Source organism: Schistocerca serialis, chromosome 1 (assembly GCF_023864345.2).
Source record: "Schistocerca serialis cubense isolate TAMUIC-IGC-003099 chromosome 1, iqSchSeri2.2, whole genome shotgun sequence".
In the NCBI taxonomy this organism is placed as follows: domain Eukaryota; kingdom Metazoa; phylum Arthropoda; class Insecta; order Orthoptera; family Acrididae; genus Schistocerca; species Schistocerca serialis.
Genome location: NC_064638.1, coordinates 74,661,753 through 74,685,102, shown reverse-complemented (window position 1 = coordinate 74,685,102; position 23,350 = coordinate 74,661,753). Strand labels below are relative to the sequence as shown.

The window sequence follows — 23,350 nt, the reverse complement described above, 5'->3', positions numbered from 1 at the left end:
CACTTAGAAAACGTAACAGACCTACTAAGGAGACTGCCTACACTACGCTTGTCCATCCTCTTTTTGAATACTGCTGCACGGTGTGGCATCCTTACCAGATAGGACTGACGGAGTACATCGAAGAAGTTCAAAGAAAGGCGACACGTTTTGTATTATCGCGAAATATGGGAGAGACTGTCACAGAAATCAGAATTTGGGCTGGACACCGTTAAAAGAAAGGCGTTTTTCGTCGCGGCGGAATCTTTTTACGAAATTCCAACCACCAACTTTCTCCTTGGAATGTGAAAATATTTTGTTGATACCGACCTACATAGGGAGGAAAGATCACCAAGATAAAATAGGCGAAATCAGAGCTCGTACGGAAAGATATAGGAGTTTATTCTTTCCGCACGCTATACATCTACATCTACATCCATACTCCGCAAGCCACCTGACGGTGTGTGGCGGAGGGTACCCTGAGTACCTCTATCGGTTCTCCCTTCTATTCCAGTCTCCTATTGTTCGTGGAAAGAAGGATTGTCAGTATGCCTCTGTGTGGGCTCTAATCTCTCTGATTTTATCCTCATGGTCTCTTCGCGAGACATACGTAGGAGGGAGCAATATACTGCTTGACTCTTCGGTGAAGGTGTGTTCTCGAAACTTTAACAAAAGCCCGTACCGAGCTACTGAGCGTCTCTCCTGCAGAGTCTTCCACTGGAGTCTATCTATCATCTCCGTAACGGTTTCGCCATTACTAAATGATCCTGTAACGAAGCGCGCTGCTCTCCGTTGGATCTTCTCTATCTCTTCTATCAACCCTATCAGGTACGAATCCCACACTGCTGAGCAGTATTCAAGCAGTGGGCGAACAAGCGTACTGTAACCTACTTCCTTTGTTTTCGGATTGCATTTCCTTAGGATTCCTCCAATGAATCTCAGTCTGGCATCTGCTTTATCGACGATCAACTTTATATGATCATTCCATTTTAAATCACTCCTAATACGTACTCCTAGATAATTTATGGAATTAACTGCTTCCAGTTGCTGACCTGCTATTTTGTAGCTAAATGATAAGGGATCTATCTTTCTATGTATTCGCAGCACATTACACTTGTCTACATTGAGATTCAATTGCCATTCCCTGCACCATGCGTCAATTCGCTGCAGATCCTCCTGCATTTCAATACAATTTTCCATTGTTACAACCTCTCGATACACCACAGCATCATCTGCAAAAAGCCTCAGTGAACTTCCGATGTCATCCACAAGGTCATTTATATATACTGTGAACAGCAACGGTCCTATGACACTCCCCTGCGGCACACCTGAAATCACTCTTACTTCGGAAGACTTCTCTCCATTGAGAATGACATGCTGCGTTCTGTTATCTAGGAACTCTTCAATCCAATCACACAATTGGTCTGATAGTCCATATGCTCTTACTTTGTTCATTAAACGACTGTGGGGAACTGTATCGAACGCCTTGTGGAAGTCAAGAAACACGGTATCTACCTGTGAACCCGTGTCTATGGCCCTCTGAGGTTCGTGGACGAATAGCGCGAGCTGGGTTTCACACGACCGCCTTTTTCGAAACCCATGCTGATTCCTACAGAGTAGATTTCTAGTCACCAGAAAAGTCATTATACTCGAACGATATTGGAATAATTGTGGATTGTGAAGTTGGTTCGATGAACCCTCTGCCAGGCACTTAAATACGATTTGCAGAGTATCGATGTAGATGAAAACAAGTAAGTTTCATAAACGACAACCAATTCTACAAGAAGTACAAGCTTTGTTTAACACATGGTAGTTTTCGGTTGCTTATTTGAGGGCTAGTCTCTGCAAATAGAGTTGCGTACTGACAGACTACTGAAAAATTTCGTCGAGCGAGATAGCGCAGGGATTGGCACATTAGACTCGCATTCGAGTGGTGGTGGTGGTGGTGGTGGAAAAGGAACGTTTAACGTCCCGTCGAAAACGAGGTAGTTAGCAACGGAGCATAAGCTCGGATTTCGAATGGTTCAAATGGCTCTGAGCACTATGGGACTTAACATCTATGGTCATCAGTCCCCTAGAACTTAGAACTACTTAAACCTAACTAACCTAAGGACATCACACAACACCCAGTCATCACGAGGCAGAGAAAATCTCTGACCCCGCCGGAAATCCAACCCGGGAACCCGATCGCAGGAGGCGAGATCGCTACCGCACGACCACGAGCTGCGGACTAGCAGGGATTAGGGAAGGATGGAAGGAAATCGGCCATCCCCTATCAAAGGAACCATCCCAGCATTTGCCTAAAGCGATTTAGGGAAAATATCACGTCTGGATGGCCAGACGCGGTTTTGAACCGTCGTCCTCCCGAATGAGAGTCCATTGTGCTAACTACTGCTTAACTGCCCTCGACCATTGGGGAGGACGACGGATCAAATCCCCGTCCGGCCATCCAATTTAGTTTCTATGTCATTCCCCTACATCGCTTTAGGTAAATGGCGAGATGGTTCTTTTGAAACGGAATGGCAGATTACCTTCCCCCATCACTGAAACAATGTTCGCGATCCGTCTCTAATGACCTCGATGTGAACGGTACATTAAACCTTAATAATCTTTCTTTTTTCTCCTGGAAAATTTTCAGCCACGGAAAGGCGCTCATTCAAAAGCCTACTGTATTTGCTGGAAACAATAATTCTGACCACAGGCACATCGGTCAAGCAAAAAATGTCGAGTGCGCCTGGGCAGAAGGGGAAACACCCCCAACTAGGGGGGGAAAAAAGCAACAGAAAGACTGCTTAGCGTTCCGGCCCTGACAGGACCATTCAGTGCTGACCGGCCACCATCTCATTCTCGTCCACGCGGCGTCATTCGGAGTGGAATGGCACGGGGTTAGCACACCACTCTCCGGGGCACTGTGAGCTTCCAGACCTTCAAGTCGCTGCTTCTCATTCAAGTAGCCCATCAAAAATCACACTACGAGACTGCGTGGATTCCATTCTAGTCCTCCCGCGAAGGAAAAATCGCTAACAGTAACGTGAACTGAACCCGAGTCCTTCTCAAGGCATTCTGTTAGGCTAACAAGTGAACTGCGGAGCAGACAAGTAACTGTTTGTATCCTCCAAATAAACATAGTTTACAGACCTTGGTGTTACACTGACAGTGGTGAGAGTCCACTTTGATTTTCTATCGTGTAAATCAATGGCGCGCAAAATTTTACCAATGCGCTACAATATTACAGAAATAAATGGGCTGTGTTTCAGTATGTCGTCATGATGGACGTGTCTTACTACTATTGCGATATTAGCTTTACCCAACGCACGAAGATAACTATGCTCTTTACATGTTGTTCATTTCCACTTTTAATTAATGCATTAATACGTCGTCTAGTTTTCAATCCTCCTGTACCCCACGCAATGCTGTTCCTGAACAGCAAACATCGAAAGAAAATGTGCACTGCTAAAAATCACACCTACAGATCCAACACCTTTCACACACTTTCACACTAATTTCCTTGTATACTCGCTTTTTTACTACCACCTATAGCCTTTTGACTTCAAGGGTAGTAATCGTAACCAAATATATTTAATTTTACGTTTATAAATTAAACTGTTTAAATATATTTAAATTTACAATTAATCGTCCAATATTGTCAGGAATCACAAAAAAAGTTAAGGTAGCAGTGGGAATCGCACACGAGCCAACACACTGCCAGCTGGTGCTCTTGGCCACTTTCTATTTTTCTACGGCACCAATACATGAAATACTGCTCAGAATCACTCATACTCTATGCTTGCACAATAATTTACATGCACTTTCAAAAAATAAATGTTCAACTCGTGCTATGAGCAACACAGCACTCACAGCAGCGAGAGGGATGACGTCACCCGACAGCATCCGCAGTCGAAAGCAGGTGCGTCCCTTCCCTGAGGTAATTGTAGCGCGGCTGACCGTCATTCCAGCACTTGACGTTAGTTTCTAGTTATCGCGGAAAGAGCGCAACAAAACACGTTTCCGTCCATCTGCATACGAGCAGCCATTCGAAGACAAATAGCGTAATTTTAATGCGAATTTCGGTTTGCACTCAAAGAAAAATGGCATAATTTAAGTGCGATATTTACAGTGCGCTGTAGCACATTAGGACTTATCACTGGGTTAAATTATGATGTTGTGGAAGTTGTCAGGATGATGTATTTAGCTGCAATTCAATGTGCTCAGCACTGATGTGAACAAATTCTTATTACAACATAAAACATTTTCTACATTTCCCATTGTTATTATGATCAAAGTTCTACGGTATCTGTCACGTAAAAATTGTGTTGACGACAGTGTTGTTCTTTTGCAGGTGGGGGTGGAGGACAGGGGCAGGCGGAGAGCAGCAGCAGCAGCAGCAGCAGAGATAGAAGCGGACTGTGAAACCCGCTTGCACAAAATCGGGGGGGGGGGAGGGGGGGGGGGGGGACAACGATTCAGAGCCAGCCTGACAGGGGCGCTGTCTTTTAAAGGAAATGGAAAAGCCATCGTAAACAGATTTACAGGAAAAAAGAAACTACTGATCTTCAATGAAGTCTGGAATGTATCTAGCCAAAGTTAACATACTACCGTTGTGCTACTATCATCTGTTCCGTTCTTATAGAGCAAGTAACAAGCTCACTGCGTCTAAATACTAGGTCTAAAACTTTGCTTCTGCCGCTTTTTCTCGAAGTTTGAGACTTAATTGTGAAAAACTTACAAAAACTTTACGATTCAAAGTATTGGCCATCGCTGACCGCTGCTTTCTCCTAGCTTAGGGCAGCATACGAATCCCGCAATGTATGCACTGGGCATCTTTTGAAAGGAGCCATGAATCGATCCAATTTTGCTCTTGCACTTGCTATCCAGCTAGGTCGTGTGCCATAGCTCGAGAAAGATGGCAGTCAGAGAGAGGCATATCCGGGGAATACAGCAGGTGGGGTAGAGCTTCCAATTTCAACATTTCCAAGTATGTTTTGACGGGATTTTCGGCTTGGCGTCGTGCACTGTCTTGCTGCAAAATCATCTTTTCATGCCTATCGCTGTACTGTGGCCGTTTGTCTTTCAGTGCTCGGCTCAAACACATCAACTGCTTTCTATAACGATCTCCTGTGATTGTTCCCATCGGTTGCAGTAGCATCGAAAGCTTTCTCTCTTTCACAACCAAACCGGTCTTCAACTTCAAAATCACCGTTCTTGAAGCATGGAAATCATTTTCTGCAAAGTTCTGTCACAAACAGGCGTCTCGTCATAGTTCTTACGCAGCTTTTTATGAGCCTCAGCAGCAGGTTTCTTCATACCAAAACAGAAAATTAAAACCTCCCGCAGATGACGAGAATTGCGTCGTAAGTTGACATATTCAGCCGACAATAACTTTAAGATGCAATCAAAAATCGACTAATATTTTGATGGTGTTATGTTCTCAAATGCCTAAGCTTACTGTATGACACTTACGAACTACGACTTGCGCCACTACTTTCCACAAATGCCGTCTACTGCAAAACGGCGGAAGCAAAGTCGTAGACCTATAGTTTTCGTCTCTCGAAGCTGTAAGCGTAAGTTAAGATGAATACCTCACAGGCTTACCACAGCATGGATGTCTTTAACATCTGGACAGGTAAGCCCGTACAGATAGACATGTACAGGTATACCTTGCAGACAAACAGGAACGTGTGCGAGGTCCTTAAAATACAAAGTGTCTGCTTCGTGAAGTGTGTTCGAGGGCACTAACCTGAAAAACACACACACACACACACACACACACACACACACACACACACACACAAATATTCGACATCGACGAAACGGCCAAACTCGTGCCTTCCTTAAGACAGCAGTCTCTTTTCCTTAATGAAATTCCAGTTCCGTCAGGGGATCCGCACTAGGCACACTGCGGAAGAACGCCTCGGCGTGGCACCTCGCAGACGCAGACGCAGACGCGCCCTGCGATTACCTCGCAGCACCCATCCTAAAGGTCACCGAGCGACGCGCCTTGCCCGAGACTCAATGGGGGTGGAATCTCAGACGAGGAACAGCTGAGTCGTGAAAGGAAACCTACACTTTACACCACTTTTGTTCTGCTACAGCGAAAGAAACTAATGGTCCTTTAGAAAGTCTCGGAAATCTGCGTCCACTCAGGCGAGCAGTTTTTCTCGTGACACTCTTTCTATTTTTAAAATCCTCCTCGTTACCGCTGCACTGCGCCTCGTTTTCTGCAGCTTTCTTCTATAGGTCAGGATGTCTTCCCCGTCAGATTTTTACTGAATGTCAGTACAGGACCTTAACTTCAAACCCCGGTGCCGAAAACTATAACAATAGTGATGCATTGCTTCACTCTCGTGGTATCGTAAACAGAAATCAACGAATAATGACGAACAATAGACAAGTACGACGCACTACTTTACACAGAGCAAAGAAAACGCACCGTAACTAGAATCATAAAATGACGGAAAGTATATGAACGCCAATGCACACAATACCTACTGTGTTACAATCACCACACATGAAGTTATTTCCAAATGTGAAAAAAGGTAGCACATTCAAAAAATAACATTTGCCTCACTTTAAAACTGTAGAAGTAAAATACCAGACAGTCTACAAAATGGTTCAAATGGCTCTAAGCACTGTGGGACTTAACATCTGAGGTCATCAGTCCCCTAGACTTAGAACTACTTAAATGTAACTAACCTAAGGACGAAACTTCCTGGCAGATTAAAACTGTGTGCCCGACCGAGACTCGAACTCGGGACCTTTGCCTTTCGCGGGCAAGTGCTCTACCGAGTCTCGGTCGGGCACACAGTTTTAATCTGCCAGGAAGTTTCATATCAGCGCACACTCCGCTGCAGAGTGAAAATCTCATTCTGGTAACCTAAGGACATCACACACATCCATGCCCGAGGCAGGATTCGAACCTGCGACCGTAGCAGTCGCGCGGTTCCAGACTGAAGCGCCTAGAACGGCTCGGCCACAACAGCCGGCTGCACACTGTTTGCTTGTTGGATAACACCCCTATAAAATTTACTGTGGCCATAACACCTGTGGTAGAGATAACCCGTTGCCAATATTAGCGAAGGTGAAACTACTAAATGAAACACGTTGATCTGGTAAGAGTTTAATTCATTAACATTATTGCAAGAAAAATGATAACTGTAAACACAACCGACATTGGGATGATTTTAAAATGAAAAGGTTGTTGTATGGGCCGCCCCAGCGAGATATCGTTGGAAAATTTAAAGTGAACAATTAAAATTGTATAAAAAATGAAAAACAGAGTAAAAGCGAAAGTAAGACTTGAGAAAATCAGAGGCAAAACGAAAGGAGTCAGATTCGACAGACCGAAAGGTTGTCACGAAACATGAATCAAAGATGGCAAGTTGCATTTAGATCCGACCTATAGTTTTACCAAACACTCACGTAACGTTCGTGGCAGCAGTGTAGATGTACACGATGCCCCACGACTCATCAGCGAAATTTTGCCAAGTCGCAGAACTGTGAACCCAGCCCAAGTGCGGCGCCGGCTCAAGACGAAGCGTAGAACAACAGTGTGTCCCCTGAAAGAATTCTGAAGCAAGAGTGTAATTTTCAATCCTCCAACGTCCCTCCTGAACACTGTTGAGGCGCTCTCTTCTCGCCGCTGTAGCCAATCGTGGAGCATAGCGTGAACGTCCCTCCAATCAAGGAAAATAACAGTAACTTTTGCCCTTAGCTAGTCTGTTCAATTTGGGCCGGCCAGTCCACAGGCTAGTGCAAAAGCAAAGAGCTCAGAAACTTAGTTATTACGCACTACAAAACGTCCTGAGCACGAGAAAACAAGTGAGTTGTTTACTTTAAAGTCAGTGCCGCCATTAGACTGTTGTTTATTTGCATTGTTACATTTACACTTACACAATCATGATTTCGGCTTCAACGTGCCATTATCAAGTGCAAATAAACAACAGTCTAATGGCGGTACTGACTTTAAAGAAATATATTATGACTGTAGCCCCGCACTATGAAAAAAATATTGAGTATATGTATGGCTAGGGCCCCCCGTCGGGCAGGCCGTTCGCTGGGTGCCGGTCTCCCAATTTGACGCCACTTCGGCGACTTGCGGGTCGATGAGGATGAAAGAATGGTGATGAGGACAGCACAACACCCAGTCCCTGGGCGGAGAAAATTCCCCGACCCAGCCGGGAATCGAACTCGGGCCAAGAGCATTGACAATCCGTCACGCTGACTTTTTTTTTATTCAATTTGTTCGATATTGCTCGTAGCGTTTGGTCTGGGCGGACGTCACATGACATCCGTTCAAGTGAATCGTTGATTCTTTGACTCAGTTTTTTTTATTATAGAGGGCTGAGCTACCGCGCCCGCTCATTCAGCTACCGGGGGCGGACAACAACTGAGTAAGAAGTGCATGTAAAATATGAGCTGTGGTTCCCAGGAATGTTTTGAAAGATGTTATTCTTCCAGAAACCCACTTCCCAGGCCAGAAGAAACACTTCCTGCCTAATGGAAAGGCCAGTCGTAGATCCATGTTACTCACAGGCAGTGCCGTACCCTGATGGCCTCCGAGACAGCTGACCGTTGTTACGAGGATCAGGATTGACCACCACAAAGGGTACATTCCGTCGTCGGTACAGCAATGGGCGCTCGAGGGTCTCCCAAGACGTTTTCCTGTACAATGCCATCCCGTATTTGTCTCCCCAAAGCAGAGTTAATTTGTAAACAATAGGAAAGTAAAGACAGTCAAAACAGTCAATACCGTCACTGCGCGATAGCGATGGATATGTTACCGATGATGGTGCCACTAAAGCGGAGTTATTAAATACAGTTTTCCGTAATTCCTTCACGAAAGAAGATGAAGTAAATTTTCAAGAATTCGAAACCAGAACAGCTGTTAGCATGAGTGACATAAAAGTAGATATTTAGGTGTTGCGAAACAACTCAAATCACTTCCTGTCCAGATCGTCGAGTAGAACAGAAGTGATACCTGGTGTTCCCCAAGGTAGTGTCATAGGCCCTCTCCTGTTCCTGATTTACATAAATGATGTAGGTGATAATCTGAGCAGCCCCCTTAGATTGTTTTACCGTCCAGTAAAATCAGCAGACGATCAACAATTGGAAAATGATCTAGAGAGAATTTCTGTATGGTGAGAAAAGTGGCAATTGGCACTAAACAAAGAAAAGTGCAAGGTCATCCACATGGGTACTAAAAAATTCTGATGAATTTTGGGTATACGATAAATCGCACAAATCTAAGAGCTGTCAATTCGACTAAATACCTAGGAATTACAATTACGAAAATTGCAAAGACCACAAAGATAATGTTATGGGGAAGGTGAAACACTGCTCTGTGTTGGCAGAACGCTTACAAGATGCGACAAGCCCACTAAAGAGACAGCCTACATTACACTTGTCCGCCCTCTGCTGGAATATTGCAGGGCGGTGTGGGATCCTTACCAGGTAGGATTGACGGAGAACATCGAAAAAGTGCAAAGAAGGGCAGCCCGTTTCGTGCTATCACGCAATAGGGGTGAGAGTGTCGCTGATATGACACGCGAGTTGGGCTGGCAGTCACTGAAACAAAGGCTTTTTTTTTTTTTTTTTTTTTTTTTTTTTTTTTTTTTTTTTTTTTTTGCGGCGAGATCTGTTTACGAAATTTCTTTCTCTTCCGAATGCAAAAATACTTTGTTGACACTCACCTACGTAGGGCGAAATGATCATCATAATAAAATAAGAGAAATCAGAGCTCGAACGGAAAGATTTAGGTGCTCTTTTTTTCCCCACGCACCTTTCGAGAGCGGAATGATAGAGAAGTAGTATGAAAATGGTTCGATGAACAATCTGCCAGGCACTTAAGTGTGAATTGCAGAGTAACCATGTAGATGTAGACTGTATTAAGTCTAATGGTATAACGAAAAAGAAAAGTAAGAAGTCGGTAATCTAAACGGGAAGTAAGTTGATCTTATGGTAATTCAAGTTTATCTATCGAATGAAGTAGAAAATTAAACGAAAGATAACATGTTTGACACAGTCGTGATCAAAACATAAACTGACAGATGGCTGGCGGCTGGCGAGAATGGCTTGCCGCATATCAAGCTAGTACAGTCAACAAAATTCTTCTGGGTTTGAGGCTGCATTGTCAACTATGAAATTCCGGCGTTTCAGCAGCTATTGCAAGACGCATTCCTATGGGTGTATTGCTAACTACTGAATGAGCACCAGTTTGCTTACATTTACATGATTGCAAAGAGATGCTAGAAGGACACGCAAACCACGGAGGTAACAGTGAAGTAGTAGGCTTAACGTATTCTCGCATCATGTTGGTTAGAGCCCACATACAGGACTGCACGTTTTCTCCGCCGCAAGCTGTATTGGCCGGACAACGCCGGTGAGCGCGCCGTCGGCTGCAGAGTGTTGGGAAAGGGGAGAACCCTGTATCTGGCCAGTCGAACACGACAGGGAGCTAAGAGGCCGGCACAGACTGCAAGGAGGCTATTCCGCCGGGGGCTCGTAGTGACGCAAGCACACAGGCGGCGCACTTGCGGGGTTGGCGCTCTTAACCTCGCCTCGCCGATCCGCCAGTCGAGATTTCACGAACCGCCGTCTCCGTCCGCGCTGGAGCGTGTAGGAGGCCATTAGCTGGAGCGCGCTTGGCTGGGAATTGCCCAAGGCACCCGCGGGCTGGCGAGGTACTCACCGCTCAACTAGGACGATGGGTCTCGCTGCACATCTGCGATATCACCTCAACCTGAAACACAGAACCAAAGCCGGCTCTAGTGAGCTGCAATCATTACAATTACATCACACTGAACAAATAGTAAAAGAAAGAAAGTTAGTTAGTTAGCTGTTCCATAGATCATATGAACGATTCTCTCATCGAAATAATGTGGGAAGTGTTATTTTACAGCATATGTACAGCTGATTAGCGTTAACGTTAATGGAAACATTTTTAGTTCCACTCATGCAACTACACATAATTGTCCTTTTTTTTACTGTCTACCAGTTATTAAATAGAAATTCGTCAATGAGTTCTCCAGGAGAAATGATTTCAAATTCGATTTAAGACGTGCGTTGCTACTTGTCAGAAACTTCATGTTGATGGGCAAATTATCAAAAATTTTTGTTGCTGCGTATCAAAATTCTTCCTAAGTCACTGACAGCTTTAACAATGTGTAACGAAGGTCATTTTTTTCCCCCTCTAGTGTCTTAGGCATGGACACCACTGTTCGTCTCAAATTGTGATGGATTACTTATGACGAATTCCATTAGCGAATGTATCTATTGTGATGGAGTAGTTAAAATGCCTAGTTCCACGGAGATGTGCCTACGTGACATCCGCGGATGAACAGCACGTACCAGAACATTATGACCAGCTACCTAAAAGCCGGTATGTCCACCTTGGGCATGGATAACAGTGGCGACGAGTCGTGGCATGGAAGCAACGAAGCCTTGATAGAAGGGAGCTGGCACCACATCTGCATACACAAGTCACCCAATTCCCGTAAATTCAGGGAAACGGGGGGGGGGGGGGGAGGGGGGGGGGGGGGCGTGAGCTCTGACCCCACTGAGTCCCATCCCATGTGTGTACGATCCAGTTCAGATCTGGCGAGTTGGAGGACCGGTACATCAATTAGAACTCTCCACTGGGTTCCCCGAACCATTACAATCCAGACTTGTGACATACCGCAATAACTTGTTGAAAGTCGAGAAATACCACTACCGTCGGTAAGCCTGATCGTCATGAAGAGATGTACATGGTCTGCAATCAGTGTATGACACTCCTTGACCGTCATGGTGCCTTGCACGAGCCCCACTGGGCCCATAAATGTCCACGTTAATGTTCCCCAGAGCGCAATGGAGCTGCTTCCAGGTTGCCTTCGTCCTGCAGTACAGGTCTCAAGCAGCTGTTCCCCTGGAAGACGACAGATACGCGCCCTCCCATCGGCATGATCATCGGGAGTCACCAGATCATGCAACGCTCTGGCACCACTCCATCGTTCAGTGCAGATGGTCACATGCCCATTTTAGTCGTAGTTGCCGATGCTGTGGTGTTCACAATGGCACAGGCATGGGTCGTAGGGTGCAGAAGTCCATCATTATGAGTGTTCTGTGCACTGTCCGATGTTAGTTCCGGCACAATTCTCCATCCTGTTTTACCGATAAGCCCAGCTTACGACGTCCGACGTCTGTAACGAGGGATGGCCGCCCGACACCACAACGTCTGGACATGGTTTCACCTTGATTTGGAGACCCTCGCCACAGAATTCCTCGAACACCCGTCAAGTCGTGTAGTTTCCGTGCCGAACCTCCGGGTTATCACAATCTCCCCTCTGTCAAACTCAGACAGCTGGCGCGTCTCGCCATTGTACACGCGGACTGCACGTTGACTGACACTACATGCACCGTGCGTGTTACCCACTCCTCGCTAAGTGATGCTGCTATCGCCTCTACAGGTCATATTGTTCTTGCTGATCAGTGTATTATTCTTACTGCTCGCTTTTTTTTGCAATCAATTCTTTATTTCTAAGTGATGAGTTACCCCAGAAAAATAGTCAGAAGGTTGATACGTTGGTTTCGAAGATTAGCAATTATACGAAGAGGAAATGTAACTGGACTTAATTGTTCGAGAAACTCAGTAATATGCTTCTTCTACTTCAAATTTTTGGGTGTACGTATTGATGAAAATTTGGAGAATTCTACCCTATTTACTGACTCCTGCTGATGTGCTATATCAATTGTTGGCATGACTATTTGCTGTACAGAACTGAATGTAGATTTTTTTTTTTTTCAAAATTTAGGGAGAGTCAGTTTTCAAAAGATCCACTTCAGAATTCTTTAGAAAATATCATTTACCAACTCTTCTGTTGCTTTTGACGTAACGGGATTTATTATAACATTAGTATCCTCTGCAAAAAGTATCAATTTTGCTTGTTGAATGTTAAGTCGAAGGTTACCCACATGTAATAAACAGCACCAGTAACAGCAAAAACGCATCAGATGGTATTCCTATTATGTCCACCTCATACCCCAGACGCCGTAGAAGAGAACTTCTACTTGGTGGCAAGAAATTTTCATCAAATTAGTACGTAATAATTCCACGGCAGAATACTTCGTGTAGCTTTACAAAATCCCCATCTCAGGCGTGACAAGAAAAACTGGTATCTTGCTGCGCCAGTTCTACGATCTTCAAAGAAGACTAAGTGGAAGAATAAAAGACATTGTCAGCTGTTGGAAAGACTTATCATAACACTTGCTTCCTCCAATGCGACGTCTTTCAGTAAGAATGTATTACATGCATGTGGATGTGTACAAGAAATTCATGTTTCGTTTCCTTGCAATATTGTAAGATTTACATTTACAGGCACTTTTCAGTTTATAGAGGGGTCGTGGAAAAAATAAGACAATGCTTTGTTCAGCATTTGACAGTGGATAGTGGAGGTGGGTGCGGGAATAATTTACGGAATGGATGGAGGTTTGTAGCGGACTTTACTGAGAACTGTGAGTTAATTCACTAGTCTCTTTTCAAACAGATATATTGTATTATATTATAACGACGGAGAGGCTTCGTCCCGCCGTAGCCCTCGGTGGTACACAACTTCACAACAGGCTACAGCAGTCCTCTCATCCCACAGCCGCCCCACACCGAACCCAGGTCTATTTTGCGGTTCGGCCCCTAGTGGGGCCCCCCGGGAACGTCTCATTCCAGACGAGTGTAACCCAAATGGTTGCGTCGTAGAGTAATTATGGTGTACGAGTACGTGGAGATAGTGTTTGCGCAGCAATCACCGACATAGTGTAACTGAGGCGGAGTAAGGAGAACCAGCCCGCATTCGCTGAGGCAGATGGAAAACCGCCTTAAAAACCATCCACAGACTGGCCGGCACACCGGACCTCAACAATAACCCGCCGGGCGGATTCGTGCCTGGGACCGGCGCGCCTTCCCGCCCGGAAAGCCGTGCGTTAGTCCGCACTGCTAAGTGGGCGGGCAAACAGATATATACAAGGAAAAGTGAAATACTAGCAGTATTAGAGCCTTGGAGAGACTTTTTCGACGTCTCGGAAACAGATTAGCTTAACAGAGTTTCACTGCAGACAGTGAATCCTCCTTACATCTTTCGTGGGTAAATACGGACTTAGGGGTTAACCACTAGACAAGTAACCACTGAGTACATTAAAAAAATTACATCCTTTCGCGCGGAATATAGAACATAACGTGTGTTTCTTACGCGATTTTAAGGACTTATTCAAGAGAGAACAGCAGAAAACAGATTAATCTACAAAATGGAAGATTAGAGTTTGGCGTGCATTCAACAAGACCACTGGAGATGAGAGAGGAAACCAACAATGTCCCCTGCAGAGGAAACACCCCGACATTAGCCTTAAGCTATTGGGCGAAACACTGAAAAATTCAATGTGGATAGCCGACCATCCACAGCAAATCACATTTAAGTGACTGGCAGAGGGTTCATCGAACCACCTTCACAATTCTCTATTATTCCAGTCTCGTATAGCGCGCGGAAAGAACGTACACCTATACCTTTCCGCACGAGCTTTGATTTCCCTTATTTTATCGTGGTGATCGTTTCTCCCTATGTAGGTCGGTGTCCACAAAATATTTTCGCATTCGGAAGAGAAAGTTGGTGACTGGAATTTCGTGAAAAGATTCCGTCGCAACTAAAAAGCCTTTCTTTTAATGATGTCCAGCACAAATCATGTATCATTCCAGTGACACTCTGTCCCATATTTCGCGATAATACAAAACGTGCTGCCCTTCTTTGAAAATTTTCGATGTATTGCGTCAGTCCTATCCGGTAGGACCCCATACCGCGCAACAGTATTCTAAACGAGGACGGACAAGCGTAGTGTAGGCAGTCTCCTCATTAGATCTGTTACATTTACGTAGGGTAACAGAAGTAACAGTTCCGCTGCTAAAAAAAAAAAAAAAGTTATGCTGTCGCATCGCTCAACATCAAAACATATTAAGGCGGTAGTGTAACTGCATCTACACAACATCAAATACAAAATATATTCAGTCTCTGTTGATGATGATTGGGGATTGTTTGGAAGAGGAGACCAACAGCGAGGTCATCCGTCTCATCGGATTGGGGAAGGACGGGGAAGGAAGTCGGCCGTCCCCTTTTAAAGGGACAATCCCGGCAGTTGCCTGGAGCGATTTAGCGAAATCACCGAAAACTCATATCAGGATGGCAAGACGCGGGATTGAACCGTCGTCCTCCCGAATTCGAGTCCATCAGTTGATTATGATGACGATTGGTTTGTCCCAATTTTCACGCAGTTCAATTCTTTACACAGTCCAGTCGAGCCACTGTCACGTATGATTATGATGATGAAATGAGGACAACACAAACAACCTGTCCTCGGGCAGAGACCCAGTGTCACTGAAGCGCAGTGTTCTTAAAATCTGTAACTAGTATGTGGAAGAACGTTAGAAATGTAGTAGGAAACAAGAAAAATCGTTAGTAATAACTGTACATTTAACAGCAGTAAAGTAAAACATGAAAACTGTCAACGATATTGGCGAACAGATTACATTGTTACACTGACCACTGAAGATGCTTTGAAATAAAGCGAAACGCGTTTGGTCTAAGTATGACTTTTGTTACAGTCGCAAAAGAATAAATTTATAAGAAATATCTAATGCTTTTTTACCTTTTTCTTTGCATCTCGATTTGTTTCTAGCTGTTAAATAACGTAATAACGTATAAAACAGGTTTTCCCTTCATTAGACCTGAGATTTTCACGGTCGAAAAAGGTTTAATTGAAAATCTTTACGTTCTTATTTACGAACAGTGGAGGATGCTTCTTGTCTAGTTATTGTAAAAGCTGTAATTTTCCGCTTTGAAATGTTTCGTGTCTTTTGTGAGATAACACTCGTGGCAAAAACACCAAGGCCTTATGCAACCTTCGGAAAGTGTTACGTTACGAAGTAAGCGAAGAATCCTTGGCAGTGACGTTCCGTTTCGTTCCGTCTGTGTGAACGCCGTCATTTGAAATGCATTGTGAAATGGTTTAACGTTCCGCTCCGCGACATCTAGAGTTAATCGACCGGAAGTCAGGCACTATCTGATGACGTAATGCCAACCGGAAGCTATTAGTTCAGGAACCGATACACATCTAACAGGAACAGCAGGTGACACGCCACGATCCACTCTATCTACCACTTCTGTTACTTACTGTTCTCTGATTCCACAGTATAGGCTGCTTCAAAAAACGTACATCCGATTTCACAAGAATGTACCTTGTACAGGAATGGAGTTTGAAACGTGGGGCAGATTTCATTTTATATATCAAAACCAGAAGATTACCTTGGTGCCAGCCCATATGTTTCCAGTAGCGATCTGCGTGGTGCACCTAGATCGCTAGCACGCTCGTTCAGTGCCCTATGTGCGCCGATTAAGACAGCAACAACACGCGCTTTGCGTCTCCGTTTCCGTCTCAATAGGTGTAACTCATTTACAACTGTACAGCCTGGTTTTCGTTGAGAGTAAGGCATTGTACCTCGTAAGGACCTCGTATTGCGCCACTGTATTTCAAAGGCCCTCTGCTCTAACGTCTTTTTTTGTGCAAAATTGTGAAACGCTCCCCTCCGAACACGGGTGGGTGAACTCCGATGCCGCTCAACAATCGAAAACGTGCTCCCAATAGAACGGATTGTGTTCGTCGCGCGTCCACTGGTGGCAGGGCGGAGGTGGGCAAATGGAGCAATTGGGAAAGGCAAATGAAATGTTTGATCCTACACGTAATTGTAAAAAGTATTCAAGGTTCTATGTGCATACTTGTAAAAGATATACCCTTGTAAAATAATTTTTTTTAATCCTACATGAAACTAGGAACAAGCGAGGCAATACTGACCCTACGACTTCTGTTTCAAAAAAGGTTAAGGAGAAAGCTTTTGACAATGTTGACTTTATTATATTCTTTGAAATTCTGAAGGTAGCAGGGATAAAATACAGCGAAAGGCTATATTTAAAATTGTAAAGAAACCAGCCGAGAGTTACAAGACAGGAAAGGAGTGTTTGAGAACTATGTGAAACACCACGGTTGTAGTGTATCCCCGGTGTTATTCTACCTTTACACTGAGCAAGCAGTAAATGAAACCAAAGGAAAATTTAGTGAAGAGATCAAAGTTCAGGGAGAAGAAACAAAAACTTAGAGGTTTGCCGATGACAATGTAATTCTGTCAGAGTCGGCAAAGGACTAGGAAGAGCAGTTGAACTTGGACAGCGGCTGAAAACGGAATTCAGTCGAGTTAACTCAGAAGATGCTGACGAAATTAGATTACGAAACGAGACATTAAAAGTAGATATGTTTTGCTATTTGGGCAGGAAAATAACTGATGATGGCCGAAGTAGAGAGGTATAAAATGTGGACTAGCGATGGAAGAGAAAATTGTAGACGTCGAATATAGATCCAAGTGTTATGGAATCTTTTCTGAAGGTATTTGTCTTGAGTGTATCCTCGTATGGAAGTGAAATATGGACAATGAACAGTTCAGACATGAAGAGAATAAATGTAGTACTACGGAAGGATGCTGAAGATTAGATGGGTACATTATGTAAGTAACAGAAGGTAGTGAACGGAATTGGGAAAGTACAAGTTTGTGCCACAACCTGACTAAACAAAAAAGCGATCGGCTGACAGAATGCATTCTGAGACATCAACGAATCACCAGCTCAGCACCAGAGAGTGTGGGGTAAATATTGTAAAGGAAGACCAAGAGATGAAAATAGTTAGCAGGTTCAAAAGGTGGTAGGTCGCAGTAGTTATTCGGAGATGAAGAGGCTTGCACAGGATAGAGTAGCGAGGGGAGCTACACTCATGCTCATAAATTAACGATAATTGCAGAATGTGGTGCCATACAACGTGGCACTACACAAAACTGGCGCTAATAGCAAAGGCACATAGGGAACATATACGACAGAGCTGTAAGTCCACGGTATTGGTGAAAAGTCGAGAAAACTGTAGCGAAACACATGTGCTACAAAACGCCATTGTTTCCTGCGCATGTAACCCGACATCAGTATGGGATATGATCACCATGCACACGTACACAGGCCGCACAACGGATTGGCATACTCTGGATCAGGTGGTCGAGCAGCTGCTGGGGTATAGCCTCCCATTCTTGCAACAGTGCGTGTCGGAGCTCCTGAAGTGTCCTAGGGATTTGAAGAGGTGCAGCGCTACGTCGACCGAGAGCATCCCAGACGTGCTCGTTGGTGTTTAGGTCTGGAGAACAGACTGGCCACTCCATTCGCCTGATACCTTCTGTTTCAAGGTACTCGTCCACGATGGCAGCTCGGTGGGGCCGTGCGTTATCATCCATTAAGGGGAAGGTGGGACCCACTGCACCCCTGAAAAGGCGGACATACTGGTGCAAAATGACGCCCCGATACACCTGTCCCGTTACAGTTCCTCCCTCAAAGACATGCAGGGTTGTACGTGCACCAATTACACTCCCACCCCACACCATCAAACCACGACCTCCATACAGGTCCCTTTCAAGGGCATTAAGGGCATGGTATCTGGTTCCTGGTTCACGCCTTATGAAAACCCGGCGAGAATCACTGTTCAGACTATATCTGGACTCGTCCGTGAACATAACCTGGGACCACTGTTCGAATGACCATGTACTGTGTTCTTGACACCAGGCTTCACGGGCTCTCCTGTGACCAGGGGTTAGTGGAGTGCACCTCGCAGGTCTTCGGGCGAATAAACCATGCTTCAGTCGTCTGTAGACTGTGTGTCTGGAGACAACTGTTCCAGTGACTGCGGTAAGGTCCCGAGCAAGGCTACCTGCAGTACTCCGTCGCCGTCTGCGGCCACTGATGGTGAGATATCGGTCTTCTTGTGGTGTTTTACACTATGGACGTCCCTTACTGTAGCGCCTGGACACGTTTTCTGTCTGCTGAAATCGTTGCCATAATCTTGAGATCACACTTCGTGGCATACGGAGGGCCCGTGTTACGACCTGCTGTGTTTACCAGCCTCCAGTCGCCCTAGTATTCTACCCCTCATAACGTCATCAATATGTGTTCTTTGAGCCATTTTCAACACACGGTCACCATTAGCAAGTGTGAAAACGTCTGCACACTTACTCGCTGCACCGTACTCTGACATGCGCCAACACACCTCTGCGAAGACCGCAGGTCAAATGCACCGCATGGTGAGACCCCAGGTGATTTAAACTTGCAAACTGCCCACGAGAGCGTTGTTTCACCATTTATCAGCATCATCCTTAATTTATGAGCATGAGTGTACATCAGACCTGTCTTCGGAATGAAGACAGTAACAACACTTTTAAGTTAAAAATGTACCGCCTGTAAGTAAGAGGGGTAGTGAAGGGAAGTAGAAGATTCAGTGTTGCGAATTCGAACAAATCTTTCTAAAACACTCTGTAGTTAACACGACGACGTCACTGATTGTGGGCAAGGAAAGAGAGTTGACACGAATTAGAACGCCGAGAGGAGGAAGCTATAACCGCGTTCGTCGCAGAGGAAACGACACGAGCGACGCAATAATTACGCAATGCAATGAAGCGCAGCGGTCGTATTTACCAGGCGGCTCACCCTGGGAGGACCTGCTTGCAACTGCGACGGGCGGCGTCACAGAGTGTGCCCGCCTTCGTTCCCTCGGGGCGGCGGCTAACAGCACGACCAATCGCTCGCTACTGGAGCGGACATCCACCCCTGGTCCCCCGCGTGCTCAGAAGGGGTTCTTCACTGAGGGGTGACGTCACTCCTCATTTCCATGGTCGGTCGTAATTTGGGGAGGTCGCTCACTCCGCCCTGCTTTGCTTTTGCGCCGCCGTGGCGTTTCCCCTCCGACCAATTCGCAAATTAATAATTCTATTAAAAACTGAAAACGTTGTATTAACATTGTACAATACTATTTGTTTTATAGCTCTTTGTGAACTGGATTTCGGCCATCCTTACAATAGAACATCAAGTAGACTCCACAAAACAAACTTCGTATATATCAGCCCCAGCAATCGATCCTGCACAGAAATTTGAGCCATCGGTAAGCAAATCGGTGAAGTGGGACACTTGTGTCTCACGAATCTCACTAGATTCACGTTTTCGTGTGAACCTGAGATATTCACAGTTAAAAATTCAACTTAAGAATAATTTTATCTGGATGACAAATATGGAGAAGAGTATAAAAAAAAGCAGTACCAGAACTCATTTATTCTCCCGACAATGAGAAGCAGGAAATATCGCACACAGGTTTTCATGTAACATTTGAAGATGCCCTTGGCATACCACACACGTTTTCTACATTCTATGACGTTTTCGGAGGCATATAGGCCCAATTGCATACAAATAATGTAGGAACTACTAGAATGACTGAGCTGTGTTGTAATGTTTCCAAACTACGTCTAGGATGTATAAGAAAATACAATCAGTTACTTCAGACATTCTTGGAACGAACAAGATGGTAGTCTGATCTGATTTTCGTGAAACAGACGCACTGTGCGACCTATAAACACGCCTTTCCCCCATTTGATCGCTTCACAGCCTTCTATATGTCAAACCCGTGGTCCGTAGTATTTTTCTCCAAGTTCCGAAAGAACCTCGCAACGTGCTAGCATTGGAAAGATATGAGATACAGACGTACGAACGATGAAAACATTACTTTAGTGACACATATGTGCTCCATCAGCGAAGAAAGTTCTAATACCCCAACGCGAAGTACTGTATAGTGGAGTGTGTAAGAGGTTTGTTGCTTGGTTGGTTGGTTTTGGGGTTTGATGGGGGCTAAACATCGAGGTCATCAGTCCCCTGTTCCATACAGACATACTTGTAAAATGCCTATACAGTAAAAGCGTGGGAGGGAACACCAAGAGGTACGGAGCTAAAATGAACACCGCAATAACACAAAATAGAGGACACTTAAAAGGAGCAGAGCAAATAGTCGACTAGAGTAAAACAGACTACAGTGGTTGATGGATCAGGTAAAAGGTCAACCACTCAACTACAAACGAAGAACCTCCAGCTGGAAAGCTTTGATAAAGGACCAACACAACTTGTTACCATAAAAGACACTATTTTGGTATCCACGTCACAATTAAAAGTCGCTGGAGTGGGTGTAGCCTGAGAAATCATGTGAGAGCGCCCACACTAGAGCGAGTGATAAAACCCAGATGCACGGATGAAACGTAAAACAAGAGGTTTGCGTTCATGAAGTTGTTGAACCAACAAGTGACAGTACGGCATTGCATGAAGGGCACGGAGCAAAGGACACTGCAGTTTGTAAATGGCCGACACAAGTGGGGAAAAGGTACTGCAATTGCTGGATGACTTTGGCTTCCGCGCATTCAATGGTTTTCTACAGAGGTTTAGCAACTCGGCAAAACTTCTGGGAGTCAGTGTCAATTTGGACCAGCGTTCACTTTAAACATTCAGTGAAAGACTGTTTTGCCGTTGGTAACGTGCTTTGTTCATTGTGTCAAAGTCCGCAGTTCCTAACATGTAGCTGGTGCCAGAGATCTCTTTGCTCTCAACATTTTTAAGTTGATATTCGCAAACGCAGTGTAAATTAATGAAATGAATGAGCGTGTCATCAAAAAAGGAGCGTAGCGCTATTTAATAATCAACATTGCTGTTGTGCGGATATTTTCTTTGGATTCTAAGGCTGACACTGTTGAAGTGAAGCACATTTACAGGAGTTACGCTATTCTTCAAATTGTAAATCGAATCTCATTACGTGCATTTCATAATAATTCTTCAGCTGCTTAGGTTTACGTGAAAATATTGTTAAAATAATACTCAACATACACGAGGGTCGTTCAATAAGCAATGCCACACTTTTTTTTTATCTCAGAACATATTTATTGTTGAAAGTCAGAATCTGGTGGGGGCACCGTAGGTCGAACCGCACAATAACCCTGAAAGAGTGGTTCGGTGTGGGGCGACGGAGGGGTGAAATGGACTGCGGCAGTCGTCGTGGGGTTGTGGACCGCAGGGTACATACCCGTCACTGCTGGTGGTGTCGCCTACCGTCTGAGTGATTATTCCACGTTGAGGATGAACATAGGCGGTGGTTACATTAATACGATTGGACCGGGCGTCAGGGGTGCAATTTGTTATCAGTATGATTTAGTGCTTTCTGCAAAGGGTACGTAAGTGATGTTAGCCTCTGCCTCTTCTTTCTACTAAGTATACTAAAGACATTATCAATTAGGATAGGACTGTAAGTATTACTGCACGTAATTTCTTTAGTTATTTTACATGTTCAATGTACGAGACATGGCTCCTTGCGACTTCCGGTTGTTTCCAAAATTGAAGAGGCCGCTGAAAGGATCCCGTTTTGAGAGTAGAGAAGAGATAATATGGAACACGACGACGGAGCTGAACACCATTCCAAAAGAAGACTTCCAGAGGTGTTTCCAGCAGTGGAAGGATCAGTGGGCTAAGCGTGTGCAAGCACAAGGGGCCTACTTTGAAGGAGATTAGGGTCCCAACCCCATCAAGTATTCGAAATAGTTTCTCAGGCCAAAGGTCGGGTACTTTTGGGACAGGCTTCATATGATTGGGTTTGAGGTAAAGATAGCAGACGGTGCACCATGAAGTGTAAGGTTACACGTTTGTGTGTTACAGGCTGTTAGGGATTGACAGGTATTACTATATCTGTAGAAGTTACTTTCCTAGGATGGCCTTCGGCTGTGCGTCTGAGGTATGATTTGTGAGGATCTCTTATTGAGGTTCTAATAATTATACCACAAAGGCCTATAACGACCCTGTCTAAAACCAAAGTACCTATTAGCACACCTTATACCGTTAGGCATAAAAACAAACTCTCTGTATGCATCCCTAAATTGACGAATTAAATCATCCAGGTTCGGCTTATAATACCACAATTCTTCTAACAACAACAGCTGCAAAATAATTTATTTTGTTGCCATAAAATGTAATAGCTAATTCATCAATCCTTTGTTGATTGTTGTGAAGTAGGAAAGCCATGCGTAGATCGTCGGGGTAATTTCGGATATGGTCCCAGTTGGCATAAAAAAACTCCAAGGCAGACATTAGCTGTAAACAATAACCTTTATTCAGAACGTGACAGTACCTTTTCTTTCACAAAAAGTCATATAAACTCTATTCCTAACAACATATGTTACGTATTTTACTTCACTTTGAACATTATCAGTTTTTTCTGGTTCATCACCAGCAATTTGTAGTCCAATAAAAAAAGGATTAGTTCCTTGAAACAAACGATTCTTTGCTTTACACTGACTCTCCAAATCAGTCCATGACTTTACCTTATCTATATCTGCACTCGTTTCTGGTTTAGAATACGTTACAAACTTAAATTTATTCCTGCGACTATACTTACGCCATGGAACACCAGCTGACCGCTCAGGATT

At 44.5% G+C, this 23,350-nt stretch overlaps 1 protein-coding gene across 4 annotated transcripts in view; it reads right to left on the bottom strand.

Moving 5' to 3' along the window:
• The window catches only part of LOC126461814 (protein yippee-like 2), a 654,536-nt gene that overhangs the window by 288,641 nt on the left and 342,545 nt on the right, over positions 1-23,350 (bottom strand). For all 4 annotated transcript variants that reach the window (XM_050096026.1, XM_050096025.1, XM_050096027.1 and 1 more), the window contains one exon: positions 10,664-10,714. The gene's annotated coding sequence lies outside the window, so the exon portion shown is untranslated. The remainder of the gene's footprint in view (positions 1-10,663; positions 10,715-23,350) is intronic.